The sequence below is a fragment of the Phyllostomus discolor genome, chromosome 14 (genome assembly GCF_004126475.2).
Source record: "Phyllostomus discolor isolate MPI-MPIP mPhyDis1 chromosome 14, mPhyDis1.pri.v3, whole genome shotgun sequence".
In the NCBI taxonomy this organism is placed as follows: domain Eukaryota; kingdom Metazoa; phylum Chordata; class Mammalia; order Chiroptera; family Phyllostomidae; genus Phyllostomus; species Phyllostomus discolor.
The window spans coordinates 17191506-17212114 of NC_040916.2; the positions used below are offsets into that span (position 1 = coordinate 17191506).

General features: G+C 56.4%; 1 protein-coding gene across 1 annotated transcript in view; it reads right to left on the minus strand.

Moving 5' to 3' along the window:
- The window catches only part of CACNA1E (calcium voltage-gated channel subunit alpha1 E), a 410647-nt gene extending 397810 nt beyond the window's left edge, over positions 1-12837 (minus strand). The window contains exon 1 of the mRNA XM_036015954.1: positions 12383-12837. The gene's annotated coding sequence lies outside the window, so the exon portion shown is untranslated. The remainder of the gene's footprint in view (positions 1-12382) is intronic.
- Positions 12838-20609: the final 7772 nt, after the last annotated feature.

Here is a 20609-nt window from a genome sequence, read left to right on the forward strand (position 1 = left end):
GGCCAGTGAAACCAAGGATTAACATTCTTCAGCGGCAGGTTCACGGCACTGCAGACCTCAAGCACCTTCCAGCTTTATGGGCCCGACAGAGCAGCACAGCTCCCGAGAGCTGCTCCCCGCAGAACAGCGAACATTACAGCTGCTTCCCAGGCCCTGGGTTTCCGAAGCAAATTAGTTCGCCGGTACTTCATATCTGGGCTCTGAGAATTTTGCTATGAAAACTTTAAAACTCGGAATAAAGCAATAAAATGGGCTGTAATTTGGATTGTGTTTGCCTTACTGGTTTGAATGGCGTCTAAAAACCAGCAGCCCCCACCCCCCACCCCTGCCCCAACCCTCACAATCGCACATCCCCACTGGAGCCAGGCCTGAAAGGACATGGGATCCAGGCAATGTCAAGGACTGCCTCCCTGAGGGGTCTTCACGTGCGTTTACTGAGTGCCGCCCTGCGCCCTCTGCCCTGCCGCCCCTCCCCCTCGGAGCCCGGCACCATCCCCCGATCCTAAACAAGTCTCAGAGTCTCTAACTAATATCTGTTGATGGCTTATACTGATCCCAACTCCACGCAAATCCTGTGTGTGAGGTACATCCTGCTCCTACCTACATTTAGAGAAGCTGAGACTCAGGGGCAATGAGTCACCTGTGCAGAGCTACTCAGCAATGGATGGGGCAGCCAGGGCCCCACCCGGAAGCTGCCCGAGCCCAGGGCCGGTCCTGTAAGCCCGCACCACACACCTGAGCCCCCATCATCAGCCTGGTTATTGCTCATCTACACCCCTGCACACTCCACACCCACAAAGGACCCGGTCACAGGCAGCGGGGCAGCTTTATGTTCCAGCAACAGAGTTCTAACAACAATTCTAGGATGCCAGCAAGCCCTGTCCCACCACCACCCCCACCACCCCCAGGGGGAGAGGGCATGACAGAAGCTGGGGACAGCTGCTGCAGCCACGCAGCTCACTCGGCTGTGGCTCCCCAGTTCCCGGGCACCTTCCTGCAGGCTGACCTGACCGGGCGCTCAGCTCGGCTGGCTCCCTGGGCGGGCAGCCTCGCCAACACAACCAACGTCTGCTTTGACATTTCTGAGATGCTTCCGCCTTTGAGGAAGGCAGAGAACAGGGGAAGAGAGAGGCCTTGGAGAAGGCGGCCACGATAGGGAGGGGTGGTGGGCAGAAGCCAGAGGCCGCTGGAGGCTGAATGCAGATCTGGGACCAGGCAACCCTCCCAGGTCAGCAGGTGAGCTGCAGGCCCCGGCTTCTCTGGCCCATTGCAGTCAACACTGTCCTATTGGGGGCTGGTTTGCTCAGTACAGAGCCAACATCCCCAGCCTGGTGGTGAAGGGAGGGGGTGGGGGGAGTGTGAAGGGGGAAGCAAAGAGGGTGCAAAGAGCAACAGTGCTGGGCCCTGGCACAATCTTCCCCTAAAGGAGTTCACATTCACAGAAGCAGAGCACCGCCAATTCCTCCTGGGTGTCCCGCATCCTTCCCTCTCCTGACCCAGGGACTGGGCGGGGTGAACCCCCACAAGATCCAGTCTCCCCCACCCCACCCCCTCTCACTCCCTTGGACCTGTAGCCATTCACCCCGTGTTGTGGAGCTGGGACTGTGCCGAGCTCTGGCACCCAGCCATGAACGGGAGGGACGTGCTCCCGACCCTCCGGGAACTTTCTGCCTGGGGGGCAGGATGTTAAACGCGCACACACAAACTGAGCTGAGTGCAGGGCGCGGCAAGAAGCAACGGAAGGGCCCACATCGGATGGACTGTGAGAGCAGGTAGCTGTCGAGGAAGGTCTCACTGAAGAATGACGCTGAAATTCAGAACTGAACACTGAACAGGTGTGAACCAGGTGACCGAGGAATAAGAGGCTGGAAGGATTAGAGCGGGGGGCGCAGCCCCGACAAAGGCCCTGTGGTGAGGAGGAGCTCGGCACATTCTAAAGGGGTCCAGCGTGGCCAGAGGGTGGTGGGCGAAGAGGGGAAGGTAGGAGCTGCAGCAGGAGACAGCAGGGGGCAAGAACATGTGGGGCACAGAGGCCACGGCCAAGGTCTTGGACTTTAGGCTGAGGAGCGGCACGATCATGTTTATTCTTCAGGACCATGCGAGTGACCATGAGGAGCATGGACCCATGAAAGGGACCAGAGAGGAAGGGGACAGATCAGTTAGGAGTCTGTTGTGGTCATCTGAATGAGAGACGATGGCGGCTTGGTCTGGGTGGTGGCAGTGGGGCTGCAGGGAAGAATACGGGATCTAGAAGCATCATCTAGGCAATGAGAGCAACAGGGTTTCATAACAGGTTACCTGAGGGCACGGGGAGGTGCCAGTACCAACAGTGACCCTGGGCTTCTGGGTGGATGAAGGCGCCACCCCCCGAGACAGAGGAGGCTGGACAAGCTGGTAGATCTGGTGGTGGAAACGAAGACTTCTGTCTGAGCATATTGAGGCTCAGATGCCTCTGGGACTGCGGACAGAGACATCCAGAAAGGGGACAGCTGTGGGTGTCTGGGTCTTAAAAGAGAGGTCTGAGCTGGGAGTGTAACTTTGGGGCTGGTGAAAAATTGTTGAGTAATGGCCCTTGAGTGGCCGTGAGGATGTACCTGGCAGACGCCTAACAACAAGCTGCCAACCGACCGAGAGCCCCAGCTGCCGGGCCCTGAAACCCGCCACTGTGCTTGCACAGGGCACGGCGCAGGGACATGAAGGCGGGCCACCCCTGTGGGGCGCAGGGCCCTCGGATGGCTGACTTGGGCTAGGGGGCTTCCTGGCAGCCTCGCTGGGCAGCCTGAGATTGCACAGCCAACCCTTGTACCCAACCATCCTCCCTGGTCCATCCCTCAGGGCCACACTCGCGTGGTGCTCTGATAGTTCCTCCAGCCTCCCCGGCTCCCTCCCCACCACCTGTCACAGCAGTTTCCGCTAATTAAATCTTTGCACAGTCAGTCTGATCTTTATGTCTGCTTCTTGGAGGACCAGCCCACACTGCGTCTCAGCCTGACGTTGTGACTCGCTTTAGGCAGCGGAACAATAGCAAACGTGACACAAGCAAAGGATTGGAAAAGGCTTGTTCTTTGGTGTTTGCTTCTAGAAACCCTCCTGCAGCGTGTGAACAGGCCTGGGGCAGCCTTCCTGCAGACCAGAAATCAGGGGCAGAGAGGCCCCTGCCATCCCAGCTGTCCCCGCCCAGCGCAGGCCCACACGTGTGAGTGAGGCCAGCCTGGACCAGCCAGCCCCAGCCACCCCAGCCCAGGACAAAAGGACCACCCAACCACCCCGGGGAATTGTGAGAAGTGGCTGGGGGTTTTTTCTTTTTCTTTATTTCTTCCTTTTCCTTTTTTTCTTTCTCTTTCTTTCTTTCTTTTTTTTGGACTACTAAGTTTTGGGATGACTTACTATGCTGAAAAAGTTAACTGATAGAGGAGTTTGGGTCATGAAGATGGAATTCACAGCCATGGACATGAATTCTATCACGGATTCCTGGATCCTCCCCTCAGTCTGTCCACACTCAGCCTTACCCAGAGCTCTAGCTGGGAACCAGCTCCCCCCTGAAAGTTTATTTGGACCTTACTGTGTTACAGACAGCATAGGAAGGGTACATAGTCATAACTAAAACACACTCTTTATCCTAAAGGGGAAAAAATATGGGAGTCAGAGAAGTCCTTTCTTCAACTTTCTATAATTAAAAATTATTGGACACAAAGTTGGCAGGAATATAGAATCTGCCTGGATTCTTCCACTTCAGGCTTCATGGGATCTGGCTCTCTCTACTCTCTTTCTCTCTCCTTCTCTCCCTCTCTCTCTGTCTGTCTCTCCTCTCTCCTTCTCTCTCTCTCCTTCTCTCTCTCTCCTTCTCTCTCTCTCTCCTTCCCTCTCTCTCTCTCTGTCTGTCTCTCCTCTCTCCTCCTCTCTCACTCTCTCCTTCTCTCTCCTCCTCTCTCACTCTCTCCTTCTCTCTCCTTCTCTCTCTCTCTGTCTCTCCTTCTCTCTCTCTCTCTCTCTTTCTCTCTCCTTCTCTCTCTTTCACTATCCTCTCCTCCTCTCTCACTCTCTCCTTCTCTCTCCTCCTCTCTCACTCTCTCCTTCTCTCTCCTTCTCTCTCTCTCTGTCTATCCTTCTCTCTCTCTCTCTCTCTCTCTGTCTCTCCTCTCTCCTCCTCTCTCACTCTCTCCTTCTCTCTCTCTCTCTCTGTCTGTCTCTCCTCCTCTCTCTCTCTCTCCTTCTCTCTCTCTCTCACTATCACAGCCTTCAGTCTCTGAGAGGACATAATGAGCTCTTGCTGTCACTTCAAAGTCAACGAATGACAAAGTCGCAGTTGGTGAGTACAACGCCCAACCTCAGGGAGGATGGCACTGCAACAGAAGGAAAGATAACCAGGATTCGCCGAAGGGTCAAGAGTGGCTTCTCTGCTTGTTCACAGACTCAGTAAACTCACCGACCACCTGCCAAGCACAGAGCATTGAGGAGGCATCGGTCAGAAACACCATCCCTGCTATGAAAGATTTCACACCCTGCACAGGCGGCTGACGATGACACCGCGACGCAACCAGACACTAAGGACACACGAAGCAAAAGACCCAGTGCAGCTTGGCGGGGAGCAAGGAAGGCTTCCTGGAGGAAATTGCTGAGTTTGGGAGGACAAGCGACTGCGAGCCAGGCCCTTGGGGGAGGGGCTGGGACCCGTCAGGCTGAACTAGGGTGGATGCAGGCATCGAGACACCAGAGGGACAGGCATGTCCGGGGAACTGCAGTGGCTCAGTGGGACACCGCATAGGGATACATGAGAGGAAATATCCAGGCACTAGACTGGAGAGGCAGGCGAGGGGGCAAATCATGAAAGGCTTTATACGTCATGCCATACATACTTTATTCTGGGGAAAGAAAAAAAGAAACCACGGAGGAGTGACGAGCTTGCATCTGCATTTCAGAAAGACGGTATGGCCACTGAATCTGGGGGAGACAAGACCTGTGCAGTAGACTGGGAGAGAGGTGATGAGTTCGCAGTAGTAAGGCTGGGGAGAAGGGACAGAATTCTGTGGCTCGAAGGAGGAACAATCAGCAGAATGTCCCCACTAACAGGATGCAGATGAAGGGACAGAGCACACGGGAGCAGGAGGAGCCACACAGGACTCTCAGAGTTCTGCCTGGACACTGAGTGGCCGGCGGCGGCCCCTGCTGGACGAGGCTCTCTGAGAGAGGACACAACGTGGTAGGTGATGACGGGCTCGGTCTGGAAGAAAGTAAGTCTGGGAGCGCTCGGTCTGGGAAAGTAAGTAAGAACTATGGAGCGCTGGAACGGAAATGTCCAGGAGTCCGCTGGAGAGAAATTTCTCTCTGAAACTCGAGAGAGAATCCAGGCTTGGAAAACAGTTCGGAGGTCATTGGCATGTGGGCGGTGGCTGAAGCAGGATGAGGGAGGGAATCGCCCTGGGCGAGTGTGCTGTGCGGGAAGCAAAAGGGGTCCTGGCTGGCACCAGGGAGCACCTGCGTTTCCAGGCGGCCCCGCCACTCAGGTCCCATCGGAGGAGGAACCAGCGGCGCTACCAGGTGAGAGGTGACCAGGTGAGAGGTGACCAGGCAGCGAAGGACCCAGAGAAACCCCTCCGTCTGGGCTGCTCCGCCACCTGCTCAAAGGTCTCCTGGAGACGGCCAAGGAGGCAAGTAGCACCACGGTGTTCAGGGCCAGTGACAGACGGGTCCGGCAATATTTGCAAGTCTGGCTTTGGAGCCAGGACTTGAGTCAAATCCAGGCTCCACCACCTACTGTGACCTGGAATTCGGGGGGCCTTTGTTTCCTTGTATGAAGCCAGAGTAACAATTTGTACCTAATCCCATCGCCTTCCCCCCACCCCCCGCCCCTCCCATCTGGCAGCCGTCACTGCTCCCTGCAGGTGTGTGATTCTGTTTCCGGTCTGCTGGTTCGCTGCGTTTTAGGTTCCGCGTTCAAGTGAAATCAGATGGCATTTGTCTTCCCCTGACTTCTCTCACTCAGCACAACACCCGCTCGGTCTATGCCCGTCGCTGCAGATGGAAAGATGTTATTCTCTTTATGGCTGAGTCATGTTCCGTTGGGTATACGCACCACAGGGAATACCGTCAACAATATTATAACAGCTACGGAAGGTGTGAGGTGGGTACTAGATTTATCACGGTGATCACTTCGTAGGTTATAGGAATGTCTCATCGCTATGTTGTACACCTGAAACTAATATAATACTGTATGACAACTGTAATTGAGAAATAAAAACATTATTTTAAAAAAACACAGGAATAACGACTCCTGTCTCAGAGAGGCGCTAGAGATACCAAGTTCCTGGCGCATGCCTTCACCCACGCCCCTAGCAGCGGTTCTGAAACGTGCAGGTCTGGCCCCAGCCTGCGCCTGATTCAGGGTGCAGGGATGATGCCAACGCTGCTGGTCCAGGTGCCACACCTCAGGACGGGGTGCTCTCCCTGAAGGACCCCACCACACAGGTGAAGACCCACTCACGTACCCCCAAACTAGTCTGTGACCCCAGAAAAGGGCGTGGGATTAGAGTTCTAGGCCCTGAGTGTAGGAAGCATGAGGAAGCAATGGGAAGGTGAGGGACAGGTACACAGCCTTCTCCCTCAGCTGCCATCCATGACACCTCAAGGGCTACAAGTCGAGTGAGTCACACCTGTGTGTTTGAAAAGCCTGACTCACTGGATCCAGTAGGTGGGCTGTGTGTTGACTTAGCCCTCAGGGTGGTGGCAGGGAGGGGGGTAGGTCTGCAAAGGCACAACCAACAGTCAGCAGAGTGGACTGCGGTCACCAGGGCACCTGCTGAGCCAGGGCCAGCAGGGAGCAAATGGGACAGGAAGATGGGAGGAGAAGCCACCCTCTCGGAGGTGGAGGGTAACAAGGAGCCCGAGGCGTCTCCTCCCCGTGTTAGGTAAGTTCGCCTCTGCTCTGGGCCGAGAAGACCCTGGAAAGAAAGAGGAGCAAGCTGGAACTTCCTGAAAAATATCATTTAATCGGTCAGAACTGCCCATCCCTGTCCATCCCTCTTTGCCCCGGCGCTATCTGGGGAACCTTCCCCGTGCTCCCCAAGACACCGCGGTAAAAGTCTCTGGGAAAGCCCCACAGGGGCAGGAGTGGAAGGAACAAGGGTGGGTCACAGACATCTCTCCTTTTTTCTGCTTACAGTTTATGCTCAATATTATTTTGTATGAGTTTCAGGTGTGCAGCCTAGGGGTTAGACAAGCACGCACTTTACAAAGGGGTCCCCCCGATACTTCCTACGCCCAGCCGGCACCACACACAGCTATTACAATGGTGTTGACTAAGTTTCCTGCGCTGTACTTCGCATCCCGGGACCACTTTGTGACTGCTAATCTGTACCTCTTAATCCCTTCGGTGTTTCACCCAGTCCTCCAGCCCTCCTTCCCCAGCAACCTTCAGTCCACTCTCTGTATCTAGAAGATCTAGAAGTCTGTTCCTATTTTGTTTATTTTGCTCTTTAGATTCCACATAAACGTGAAATCATTTGGTATTTGCTGCTCTCTGGCTGACTGACTTATTTCACTTAGCATAATACCCTCTAGGTCTATCCATGGTGTTGCAGATGGTGAGATTTCATTCTTTTTCATGGCCAAGTAATATTCCCATTGTATATACATACCACCGCTTTTCCATCCACTCATCTATTGATGGGCAGTTGGCTTTATTTTATTTCTTTAAAATTGCCTCTAGACTCCCAATTTTACATGCATAGATTTTTTCAACCCACATTTAGTACCACGCTAGGAACTGAGATTGCAAACATTAATTAATCAGAGTGCTCACCCTCAAGGAACTTTGCCTAATGAGATATAAAATGTGGGGCACCTGTTTTATAGTCCACCCAACACTTGTCCATACAGCTGCACCTGTTCCTCGCCACGGCCGCAGAGGGTTGGTGACGGGGATCCTATTCCGGCGTTCGGCCGTGCTGGCCTTCAGCTGACATACTGCCTCCTCGGATGCCTTCCCTCCCAGGCGTCCCACCCTAAAGAGCCACCCAGTCAGCGCCCCCTCCCTCTCTATTCATTTCCTGAGTGACATTTATCACAGTCTGATTTTTTTCCTACAAATTTACTTGTCTATGTATTGTCTCTCTCCTCCTGCAGCAGGATATAAATTTCACAAAAGTAGGAAATTTGTCTGCTCTGTTCACTGCAGTATTCCCAGGATGCAAATTGTGCCTGGCCCAGAACAGACACTCGGGACACATCTGCGGAGGCAAGGAGAGTGGGAGAGACAGTGGGAGAGGAGAAGGAGGGGGGGCGACGGGGGAGAGGCTGTGGTTTTTCCACTAAGTGGCAGAGCTGAGGCTCACATCTGGGGCCTTTGTCCCCAACCCAGGTCCTTCCCCTACACCCCACTCGGGGGCCACTCTGGGCCAGCACCCAGGTTCTGAGCTGTCAGGCTGACACCCGGGACCCAGACTTCAGCGCAGAACAGCCTGTTAACCCAGAGTCTGAGAGCCAACCCCAGGCGAAGCAGGGAGCAGGCATGTGTCTCCCGTCGTTATAAACCCTTTCCCTAAAGGGGGCATGAAAACGGGTGTGTGTTCAGGATCACTACACTCACGAAAACGTCAGGGGCCGAATAAGGGGCCCATGCACACTTCGTCCAACAGCCTGGACCCAAGCTTCCCAACACAGCTGTCAGTGCGGTGAGGACACAGACTGTGTCTCCTTTTTTCTTCTCTTCGTGGACCGGGGTCTCTCATCATCCCACTCCCGCCCCTTCCGCTCCCCCAGTGCTTCGCTGGGCCTGTTACAGATGTGGGTTAGCAGACCACTGCGTTTCCTGCCCTTCCCAATGCCCTCACTTACTGGGATGCAAGGCGAGGTAACTCATTAGGGATGCAAAGCAGTATAAGGCAGGCGGAAGGAGAGGCCCTCCCCCGGCCAGATAAACCTCCCCATTTCTCCAGACCAGAGCTGGCCTGAGGCCTGCCCGTGGGAGACCTGGGGCAGCCACTGCTCCTCCCCATGATGCATCCCGCACGGCGCCTCCATCTAACTCCCACCCACCAGCCCCCTCTGCTCCCCTGCCCACCCCCCACCCCGGACCACCGAGAGAGAGGAGTGGCTCTGCCTAGGGTCTGCGGAACATTGAGAGCGGAGCCACCCTGCACTGGGGTTCTCAGACTGTGGGAACTGGGAGATACTGGGAGCACCTGCCCAACCTCCGTTTCCAGGCAAGGTCAGTGAGACCAGGGAGGCCACGGACCTGCCCAAGGTCACATGGCTACTTCAGGGGCTGAGTCGGGGCCAGAAGACCTGTCTCCCAGGACAATGCTCTCTCCTCTACCCCGCCCCCCACTGTTAATACCTCCTCTCCCCCAGCGCTGTTCCTGGTCTGGCTGACTATGGTGCTACGGGGTAAATGCGAATGATGGAAGGGTAGGAACAATGTCTAAAGTATCTATGTAAGGCTCTACCTTTGCCTTCAAGATCAAGAAAGGCTCTGGGGGACCCAGACCCCGTCAGCTGGGTGTGGCCAGGTTCCCTGGGTAATCTACAGAGTCACTTCCGGGCAAACCAGGGGGCGGGAGGCTCTCGCCAAGCCCAGACCACGCCCAGCCTCTGAGACGCGGGAGCCACTCGGCTGGGATCCTGCGGGAGACAGGCTTCAGCCACTATGGCATAGACAGACCCCCGGACCCCGATGGAGACGAGCACTCTGCCTTCCCTGAGGCCACCCAGCACACTGGAGTCAGGGAGACCCCTCCAGTGGCGGTCCAGGCAGCAGGGCAGGGAGTGGGGGCACAGACGTCACAGGCGACAAGAAAGGACAACGTTGACAGAAGGAAGGAACAGGAGTAACATGAGTCAAGAACCAGGCAAGATGGCCAAGCGAACTGCACAACCAACTCGACGCTGGAATCACCCCAAACGGGTGGGACGCAATCTGTGAGCCAAACGCTGACCACATCAACCTCAGCCCCAAGAGGCCCCACTGCGGGGACGACCAGCCAGCCTGGGGTTTGAACCCCGGTTCTGCCCCGGCTGTCTGGGTGAACGTGAGCAACTTAATGTTTCTGAGCTCCAGCTTCCTTACCTATAAAATGGAGACACCTACGTAATAGGCCTGGACAGGACTCATCACAAGAAAGCCTAGAAACTCCTCGGCATACCGGCTGAAACACCACGAGCACCCAAGAGACGGTAGCCAAGCATCCTGAAGCCCCGCGGGGACTGGGCTGCCTGGCAGATGCACGGGCTCCCGGGGGATGGAGCTGGGGCGGACGCATCCCCCAGAATCCTCGTCACCCCCTCACACAAGCCAGGAAGCAAAAACGGGGCATTTCCCTGCCAAGGGATGGAGGTGCGGGCAGGGGGTGTCTTCAACCAGACACACACAGCCCCCAGCCCCAGCCTCCGAGGAGCCCAGGAGGTCTGGCAACAGTGGTCCAGCAGCTGGACCGTGTGACTCGAGGGTCACTGTGTGTCATGCTGCCACCAACACAACACTCACAGTCTCTGGCAGACAGCCTCCCGGGAGCCCCAGACTCATAAATACCACGAAGAAGCAGACAGAGAGATAGAAAGGGCTTCATGGAAATCACCCTCTACTTGCCATCCCTGTGGCTGGAGCACGAGGGCCCACCCTGGAAAGGGGATTTTTGTCAAAGCAAAGAGATCTGTATTCAGAGCCTGAGTCTCCGAGGGAACTGAAGTGAAGCCCATCCGAAGTCCGCGTCAGGAAGAACCATGCCAGAGAGGAAGACGCAAGACACACACAACACGGAAGCGTCGTAAGCCGCCTCGTGGGCTGCTCCCACCGCTCCCCACGCAGTCACTCGGGGCGCTCATCCGTCCCTGGCTGTCCGAACAGTCCCCGCTGTCCATGTGGAATTGTTAAGGATGTCTCTGTCCACTCCCAAGAACGTCCTGGCTTGGCCCACAAGTCACATGATGACCCAAACTCCAAAGTGCTAGGAAACCCTAGCTGGCCCGAGACAGAGTGTGTGAGGAGACAGTGGGGTGGGGCCCAGTGGGAGAGATCACCCTCTTCCAGGCTCTAGAGAAGGCTGCACGATCCTACAAGACTCACATTGGCAGAGAAAGTTCCCTATCTGCCATTAGTGGTTTCTGTTGAAACTGTCAACAGGAAGTTTTCCCGTGGTGCTCACCCCAGCCCCCAGCCCCAGGGAAGACAGTCCCTTTTCTGGGGCTCTGATGTCAGGGAAGATAAAGCCACATTCTTCTCCTTTAAGCATTAGCAACACCCTGTAGTTCCAGGAAAACACTTCCCCCGCACTAAGTGTCCTGTCTCCTCTCCTGGTGATGCCTGTGGCCTGGAGCTGCTCTGGGCCCCCAGGGGCAGGTAAGAAACAATGAGCCAACACCGTGGCCTCCAAAGTGAAGAGCATGAGACCATAAAAGCCCCCTGACATGGGTCGCCCACCCACAGTCTCACTCAGCCTGACCACCGGCTCCGAGCAGCCAGAGTCAGGGCCCCAGCTGAGCACGAGGCTAAACTGCCCCTTCCGTCCCCAGAGGGAGGCGGCAGCCTCGATCTCAGGAGGGATTAGGCTGGTGTCTCCCATCATCCTCTCCTGGGCATGGACACAGAGCGAAGAGGCGCAGAGAGCTGGGGGTTGGTTCCATGTCTAGAAAAGGACACCAACCACTTGAGCGCAGGGAGATCAGGCCGCGTCAAAAAGCAAGTCACTTTAGGCAGTCCACCTTCTCCACACTCCCGCCCTCTTCCTCTGAGCTCCAATTCCCAGCCCTCTCCCTTGGTCGGGTCCACTGGTCGCCGCGCGTCCGCGGCGGGTATACTCAGCATACCAGTTCCCGGATGCCTCCAAGCGCACACACGGCTTCTTCGCACAAACTTCTCTGGAAGCCCAGGCCCTACTCAGCGAGCCCTACCCTCCAGTGGTCCCCCACAAAACTTCCCGGTGCGCGGGACCGGCGAGGAAGGCCACAGGCTCGCGGAGAGCCGCGCCGGCGCTTCCTCGGAGCCGGTCTGCGCTCCCGGATGGCACAAGCCTCCCTCGCTGCGGGCTGAGCAAACGCGCGATCGTGAACAAGATGCCAGCCCTGGGCGCCCAGCAAAGGGCACAACGCTCACACCCTGAAATCCCAGGGGCGCGGGGCTTTCCCACGCCCGAGAAATTGCCACCGAAGTTGCAAAGGAAAGGGCAGCGCGTGGGGAAGAAGAACGCGCAGAGGAGGATTCCGAGAAGGTTGGGCAAGCCAGGAAGGATTCTCCGCGGTCTGCGCGTCCCCAACAGGTAGCAGACCCGGGGACGGAGCCGCAGCGCCGGCCGGGGGTGGGGGGTGGGGAGGGCAGCGCAGCCCCGCAGGCAGCCGGCTCCGGGCGCAAACAACCGTTTCCTCCGCAGCAAAAGCCAAAGCCGGGGCTTACCTTGAATTAATGCAGAGTCCCGCGCTCAGCTGAATGAGGAGTGTGCGCTAGTATTCCAGAGGCATCCTTGAATGATTTTAAAAGCACAAACACTCCTGGGGGGAGGGGAACGGAGAGAGGGGGCAGGCGAGAGGGTGAAATTGAAGGGGGAAGAAGGAGCAATCCAAAAAAATAAAAAATAAAAAGCAGGGGCAGGAGGAGGTAAGGGAGTGAAATGGAAAAATAAAATAAATAAAGAGAAGGGAGACAGTTAAAAAAAAAAAAACCAAAAACACCTGCCTCCCGCCCACAGAGTGGAAAGGAATTTCTGACAATTCGGAAGAGGGCTGACATGCATGCCCCCCGGAAGGGCAGCGCGGGGGGCGGGGGGAGGAATGACAAAGGAGCCGGGACGTCTGGAGCTGGACCCAAACCCAGGAAGGAAGAGCTGTCCAAGGCCGGGACGGCGCCCGCGAATGGGCGCGGGCGGGCGGACGCGGGGCAGTGCGCGGCGTGAGCGTGCACACCCGGGCTGGGGCGGGGCGCACGGGGCTGACGGGCGGGGGCAGCCTGGTGGAATTGCCTGCGGGCGGGGCTCTGTGTGCGTGTAGTAAACAGCCTAGGGCGAGAAATGTGAGGCAGGGATTCCCTGCGAAAGTTCAGTGACCTCAAACTTCCACAGGCCACCTCCACTCCCAACCACCGGCTCGTTGGTGGGCGGCAGTGGGTGCCGAGGTCTCCTCGTGGACCTCGCACCGGCTCCACGGCCTTGGCAGGAGGCCCGTGGGGGCGAGAGCGTGATTAAACCCAGAGAGAATAAAATGGGGGCTTTAAAGCCAAGTTAAGAGAGGGCAGGAGTGCCGGGGCGGGGGTAACAGTCCCTGAGCCGGAGGCTGCCCAGGGATAGGGCGCCCGGCCGCAGTGGGGGCATCTCCGCTGCCTCTGCAGGGACGTCGAGGCTCTCCGAGGGTCCCAGGGGCCACCCGAGGACCCTAAGGGAGACCATGTTTCCAAGCGGGAATGGACGGGGGAGGGGGCAGCTAAGGAGCACAGAAAATAAAATAGCCCTCAACACAGTCAGACTGGCATCTCCAAGGCTTTCTGAATCTGAACGCTTCTGAGCGCCCTCTCCCCCGCCATTTCCGAGTCTTTGCCCATCCTTCCCTCCACAACCACAGAAATGGGCTGGTGGAAGCCCCACCCGGGCATCTTTTCAGTCCAGCCGGGTCCCCAGAGGGGCTTTGCCAGGTGGCCCCACACAGCTGCCCACTGTCCACCAAAAGGTGCTCAGAACCCGAGCACCAAAGGGAGAGGGAGTGGGGAGGGAAAGAGAGCTTGAAAGGGGCAGGAAGAGACAGAGGAAGAAGCAGGGAAGGAGGAAGGTGGGGGGGGTCCACTCCCTAGAGGCTCCTGTCCCTTAGGGCCTCGGCACAGATGGCGCAAGTCCTCTGAAGGCTCAGTCTGGGGTTTGCCAGAGTGGAGCGAGGACAGCCGGCCTCTCCTACTTGGTGGTGAGTTCCTGGTGGCTGAGAGCAGCGATTCCCATCAGGTTCATACCGTGTGCACCCCCCCGCCCCCAGCTCGGCATTCCCAGAAAACATGCACTGAAGGGAACTGAGTGGCCACAAGGCCCAGGGCTCCCCTCCCCTTCCTCTTAGTCTGGGTGAAGGAAGGAGGCGAAGACCAAGGGCTCTGCACCCTCCTGGCTCCTTCCCCTGCACCCCCAGAAGGTCCAATTGGGAGGGTCAGCCTGAGGACTCAGGACAGCTGCCACTGAGTCAGTAAGTCCTGAACACAGTCGCCAGCCCTGAAACGAGGTGAGTCCGGTCTCCATGAATTAGGCTTTTGGAAAGCCAGGCCTCTAACCCTGACATTAAAAACTGCTCCATCTGGGCATTAGGGGGAAAAAAAATCAGAGCTATACATCAGTTGTTCAGAGGCTGACAGATTTGTGGAATGTCTTGCAGATCTGGTTTCCCTTATTAAGATTGTTTTTGCCAGTTCAAGCATCGAGATTCAAGGGGAGCCTCCTTGTGGCCATCTTGAGCCCTGCCCAAAGGGGGGTAAATCCTGGGGCGTCCTGGGGAGTCAGGGTCCCTCCTCTCAAGGGAGAAGCAGCACAAAGTGGGGACAAAGAGGGAGCGCTCTTCCCGCTTTGGAAAACCAACTGCAGAATCTGCAGGGAGCAGAAGTGACTCCATTAACCCTCAGGCGGACTCTGCCTGCCCCCACCCCACCCCAACGTATGGGCACCCAGCGCCGCCACTGGCCACCGAGCCCTGACTCCCTCCACCCACGAGCAGGAGTACTCACACGACAATGTTCGGGTTTCCTTTCACAATGAAAGAGTTTAAAGAGCTGGGACACCAGAAGGCTGATGGTTTTCCTGGCTTGGCATCGCCTTGAGAGAAGAGCATCCACACTCACCCTCCCCCATCGTCAAAACAAACAACGACTGTGCCCACAAACAGGACTCATGGGAGAGGGCCGTACCCACCGACCATGGTTCCGGGACAGGCTGCCTTAGCCCATCCAGGAAGGCGTCACGACCCCAGCCACCCCGTACGATGACCTCTCGGACATACCTGCCCTTTCATTGTTTGTCTCCCTGGTTACAAGTAACAACTAATTAGAACAATATGGTGTCCTTTCAGACACAACAGAAATATTGGTTTTGGTTCTTATCCCATTTGGATGGGTTGTGGCTGTCGCCCCGTGCCTTTTGCTCTAGGCGGAGGAGGTGGGGAAGGAGGCCGGGATCCCGGGCTTTGGTGCAGCAGGCCTGGCCTGTCTCGCTCCGCCTCTTCGCCCCAGCAGAGTCCGCCCTCCCTGCCCCTGGGCGGCTTCTGTACCCAGCAGCAGGAAAGGGTCCAGCGCTGGAGACACCTCTCCCCTCGAGCCAGGCCGGCAAGGGAGCACCTTGGGCAGCCCTGACGTGGACCCGTGCCCCATGCCGCACCCCCTAACGGGACTTCATCCTGGGGCCCTGGCTTCAAAGAAAAGACCCCAGTTTAATAATTCAGCCTGCTTGAATGCCATCAAGTAGCCATGGCAACCAGTTCCCTGACATCTAGTTGCATGTAGGATGTGGCTGGAAGGGGAAAGAGGGAGAAAGAGAGGAAGGTAAAAAGAAAGGAAAAGGAAGAGACCCACCTGGGATTTCACCTAAACTTTCCCTGCTTTCATTCCACGGGTGTGACAGTCCCGTGTGACAGTCCACACGTGTCGTGGCAGCTGCACGCCTCTCCCCAGCTCTGGTCTCCACCTCGCCTTCCTTCTGTCCCCACCGTGTCCCTCCCCATCTCCCCCTCTCTCAGACCCACCAGAGGCCAGGAGACCTGATGGAATGCGGCATTCCAACCGAACCCCTTTCTGACTGGCGGACGCCTCTGTTGGCCTCGGTGTCCTTATCTGTAAAAGGGGGAGGCTCGTGGTGTTCCCTCTGGTTCCTTCCAGCCCAACAATCCGTGATCCTGTGGTCCTGTCTGTCCAAGCTGGCTCTGCCTCTTCCTCTCTCTGCGTCTTTGTTAGCTTCATAGGTTTCTCCCCATCCACACCTGTCCGCCCTCCCCCTCTCTCTCTCCTCCATGACTATCATTTGCCATCATATTTCACTTGTAAGTCAGTTATTCTTTTAATAAGCATTCCATTCCCCCTTGCCAGAAAGTGTCTCATCACCTCCCTTCACCTGGCTAATCCTCCTCATCCTTCAGGTTGCTGATCAGACATCAGCTCCTCTAAGAAGCCTCTCCACCCGCCTTGTCAGCTCCCACAGGTACCCGGATGGACCCCTACTGTACCTGTCTCACTGTATTGTTGCAACCTCAACTGGCATGCAGGCCCACTAAGGGCAAAAATAGTGCCTCCTTCATTGCCGTGTCCCCCGCGGCTGCCATTTGGGAAGCACTGAACAAGTCGTGGTTGAAGCACAGATTACTGTATCACTGCTTGTTAAAGATGCAAGACACCCCCTGGAAGGCACGCAGGGCGAGGCAGCCAAATGAGAGCCCGTTCCTGCCCGAGCCGCCCCCCTCCCCAAACCGCTGTGATGAGGTGGTGAGCCAAGGCCAAGGGGCCCTTCAGAAGGGCACTAGCTCCTGGGGGCGCCGAGGATGGGCTACACAGGGACAGGGAGGGTGGAGCAGCTGAGTGTAGTCCCCTGGAGCCCATCTCTGGGGCCGTCCTGGTGCCACGTGGACAAACCCGAAAGGCAGCAAGCGGGAGTTCCAGGTGAGGTGTCAGAGCCTTCGGCACGTGCCTCATGTCACACACCTCGCAGCCGTGTAGCCTGACTCCTTGCTCCCGGGAACAGGGACATCAGGAAGGCAGGTGGAGGCTGGGACGGTGCCGCCAGAGCCACATGGCCCTCAGCTGAGGAGCCCGAGAACGTGTGGGCAGTGTTTCTGGCCCCTCCTGGGGGACGCCAATGTGCATTTCTGTCACCCGGGAAGCAGCTGCTTTAAAAAAAAAAAAGAGTCTTGTCGTCTTTTGATGGAGAGACAAGACCTCTCCATTCTAGAAGCCTTAGCTGTAAATGTGACTGAAAGGTGAGAATTTGGAAGACGAGGGTTTCTTCCCATTGCTCCCTCATGAGCTCTCTCGCATCCGTACTTTACACAGAGGGGGAGGGGCAGAGCGGATGGACACACAAGCCCTCGCACTGGTGTGCACAGAGCTCCCACGAGGTCGGGACGGCCTCAAGCACAGGGTCAGGCTTTGCAGGCTGCACAGTCCCTCTCACGGCTCAGAAGCCCAGGCCTGTCTAGCAGAAGCCCCAGCCTGCACAGAGCTCCCCCCCAAATAATCCTTCATCCAGATGGAGCTGCCTTTCCCTCAGAGACGTGCCGAGATGACACACAATCTCCCTGACACCGTGCACAAATTGAATGACATATTCCATCAGCAGACTTCCGGGGGTTCTCCCCACCACCCCCTCCCCAGGTGCCACATTCTCATGACCCTCACGGCCCGGGCAGGATGACCAAGCTTCAGAAGGAGGGAAAGATTTAAAGCAGAAAGCTAGAAGACAAAAAGAAAGACAATGCTTCGGGAAGATGACCCCCCAAACCTGAATTTGCAGCCACACCGAACTGTTAGGGAATCTCAAGATGGGAATGATACCTCCTAGCTGGTGGGGGGAAAAAGTCCTTTTGTGCAGCAGAAACCTGATAGGGAAAACATCACCTAAAACCCCCCTGGGTGCCCAGCCAGGCCCCCACAGCCCCCTCCACTGGAGGAAAATCCGAGCCCATTCCCGCGTGCTACAAGCAGCTCCGAGAGGAGCACCCAAACGTCAGGATGAGCCTACGCCCTCTCACCGCCCCGAGAGCAGAACCGGAAAGCCTGTGGCAGTGAGCGCCCCTGCTCGTTTCATCTATGCACACACAGACACGCAGCCCGTCGGGGCGTCGCCCCCCACACGCACTGTAAGCGACACACGGGCACATGCACACTTACACACACACACACACTCTGCCCTCGGGTGTGTGCCCGTGTGCCTGTGTGTGTTTTGCTTGGAGACTGGTGATGCTTTGGATTATGAGGTTTCCATGGTTACCTTCTGTGGAGGGATCTGGGGTAATTGAACTCTTGGGGTTCGCCATTCACCAGATGCATGCTCCCTCCTGCATGCTCGGCCGCTCACTGGCTCACTCTGTCTGCATTTCATCAGCATCAGTGTTTAGTTACAGTTTCAAGTCAAGTACATTGTAATGGAGGTGAACTTGCCCTGGGCTCTGGCTTCTTACCCTGGAGGAAGGGACTGGAAACTGATTTCAGCACTGCGGTTGCTGGGGAAGAGTCTCAGACTAATTAGAGTGTAGCAGCCACCAAGTTCATAGAGATCCACCCTTTCTCCCCTATGCCAGAGAGAACCATCCCAGAATGGGCGAGATAAACCGTGTCGCTGATGCACAGAAAGCCCTGAGAGGATCGGGGCTAGCATAAACCAGGGGATGGGACAGTGCTTCCACAACAGCACCCCTGCCCCCCACCTCCACAGTCCTTCTTCCCAGGAGGCCGCTCTGAGTGGTTACCTTACATCAAATTTGGAGCAAAGCAATTTCTCAGAACGGTGTTAGCCTCAGACGAGGACCCATCTCTCTGTATAGGAAACCGCCCAAATTGGCTTGCCAAACAAAATATTTCAATCCACTGTACATGCTGATGTCTTACTTCCCTCGGTGAGTTTAACAATACAAACAGAGCTGGGAGCCTCTGGGGACGTGCTGGCCAGAGTCTTCTTCAGACTTCGATGACCTCAAGGAGTAAAGAAAGAAAATAGGTTCACTGCACGGATGGAGCAGGGCGGGGGCTCGGGTCACTGATGGGAACAGGGAAGCTCACTGCACTGGGCGGGACCGGGAGCCGCCGAGGGTCCTGTCTTGGGCCAGCCGCCAGCCAGCCTGGAGGCCTCTGGCAAGGCCCTTAGCTTCCCTCAGCCTCGGCATCTTACGTTTCTAGGATTCTTGGCTCCCGGGGTCCCAAATGTTTCCACATACAGGAGGAACCCTTCGGCCTGGCAGTTCGAAGTGCGGAGCAGCACAACAAGGACCTCGCTCAAGTGCTGTGGGGCACCTGCACGGTGAGCTGAGACAGAAATCGGAAGTATTTTCCCGATGCCGGCGCCAGTTTATGCTCTTCCGCGTCCTCCATCTCTACTCTGACGTTTCTCCTCCAGCCCAGAGTGGGCAATGTCGAGGAATCGGTAGGAGGAAAGAGGAAAATCAGATGTAAATGAACAGACTATGCTTTCAGTTTTGATCCAGCTACTTGCAAAGCAGAACAGAAAGGAAACACACTCGTGCAGGAAAGAACAATGTAGATAATTAGCCGCCTGAAAAGGCAGACCCGGGAGGCAAACAGCAGAGGTGTGACGGTCCCCACTACAGAAGAGCAGAACAAGAGGCAATTTAACCATGATGAGCTCCCAGGAGACCCACGCTCTCCACCCGCTGTGGCACCGGCTGAACTGCACCCGTTCCCAAAATCCACAGGTTGAATTCCCAACCCCCAGCACCTCCGAGTGTGACTGTATTTGGAGACCCAGCCCCTAGCGAAGGATGACGATGAAACGAGGTCATCGGGGTGGGCCCTAACCCAATCAGACTGGTATCTGCGTAGAAAGAGACGAGGACTAGGCGTGCACAGAGGAAAGATAAGATGAAGACAGACGGAGAAGACGATCATCGTCTACAAGCCCAGGAGAGAGGCCTCAGAAGGAAACAATCCGGCCATCACCTTGCTCTCCGATTCCCAGCCTCCGGAACCTTGAAAAAACGAGTTTTTGCTGTGGAAGCCTCGCGGCCCGCGGCACTTGCTCACCAGGCCAACTAGCACCTGGATCTGAGGCAGCGAAGACGGCTCCTGCTGTGGTCCCGAGGGCGGGCTCTGGGGCCCGGCACCCGGGGCGCACTGCCTGCTCCTCTGACAACTAACGAACACAATTAAATAACTGGGGCACATTATTTAACCTCTCTGTGCCTCTGTTTCCTCATCTACACAGTGTGGATAATAACACACCCTTCTCATAGGGCAAATGCAAGGGCTGACGACAATAATGCCAGCCAAGTACTTCGAACAGTGCCTAGAACATAGAAAATACCAATACTCAGTAAATATTACAAAGATAATCATGCAATTTTTTCACTGAAGTTGAGAAATTAAGCTGAGATGGAGTCAGCTATCGGGGCTGGTCCTGCCGGAAGACAAGGAAATGGGTAAGATGACTTCCCATGCACCCTCCTGGCCCCGAAATGACCTGGAAGTCCAAGGCGCACCTGGCCACCTTGCAGAGAGGCCTGCGAACTCAAGTCCCTCAATCACGCACACTCCCATGACTATAGCCAAGATCGCTAAGCCAGGTGTGTCCATAGCTCTTCAGAACCATCGGTCTGTGAGCGCTGCTCCACAGACGCTCTCCCTCCTCCCCCGTAAACCACTTGAGGTTTTCGTTTCCATCCCAGACAGCACAGCATCCCTGATGGGTTTTTGAAGGAAGCCACCCCTGGGGCTCTTTGCAGCAAGGGCAACTGATCGGATTCAGTCTCTACCCGGCCCCTGTGGGACGTTTAGGAACCGGGGAGAGGGAGCCTGGGACTGAACCCCCTGACATCAGGACAGCACGAGCAGGAACTTGTTTCCACTGACTGGAACAGACGACAGCTGCAGGTCCTGGGAACAGCAGGTCGTGCTCCCAGAAGCTTCTGCCTCAGCCTCATAGACACTCCGGTGACGATGCTCCAGATGT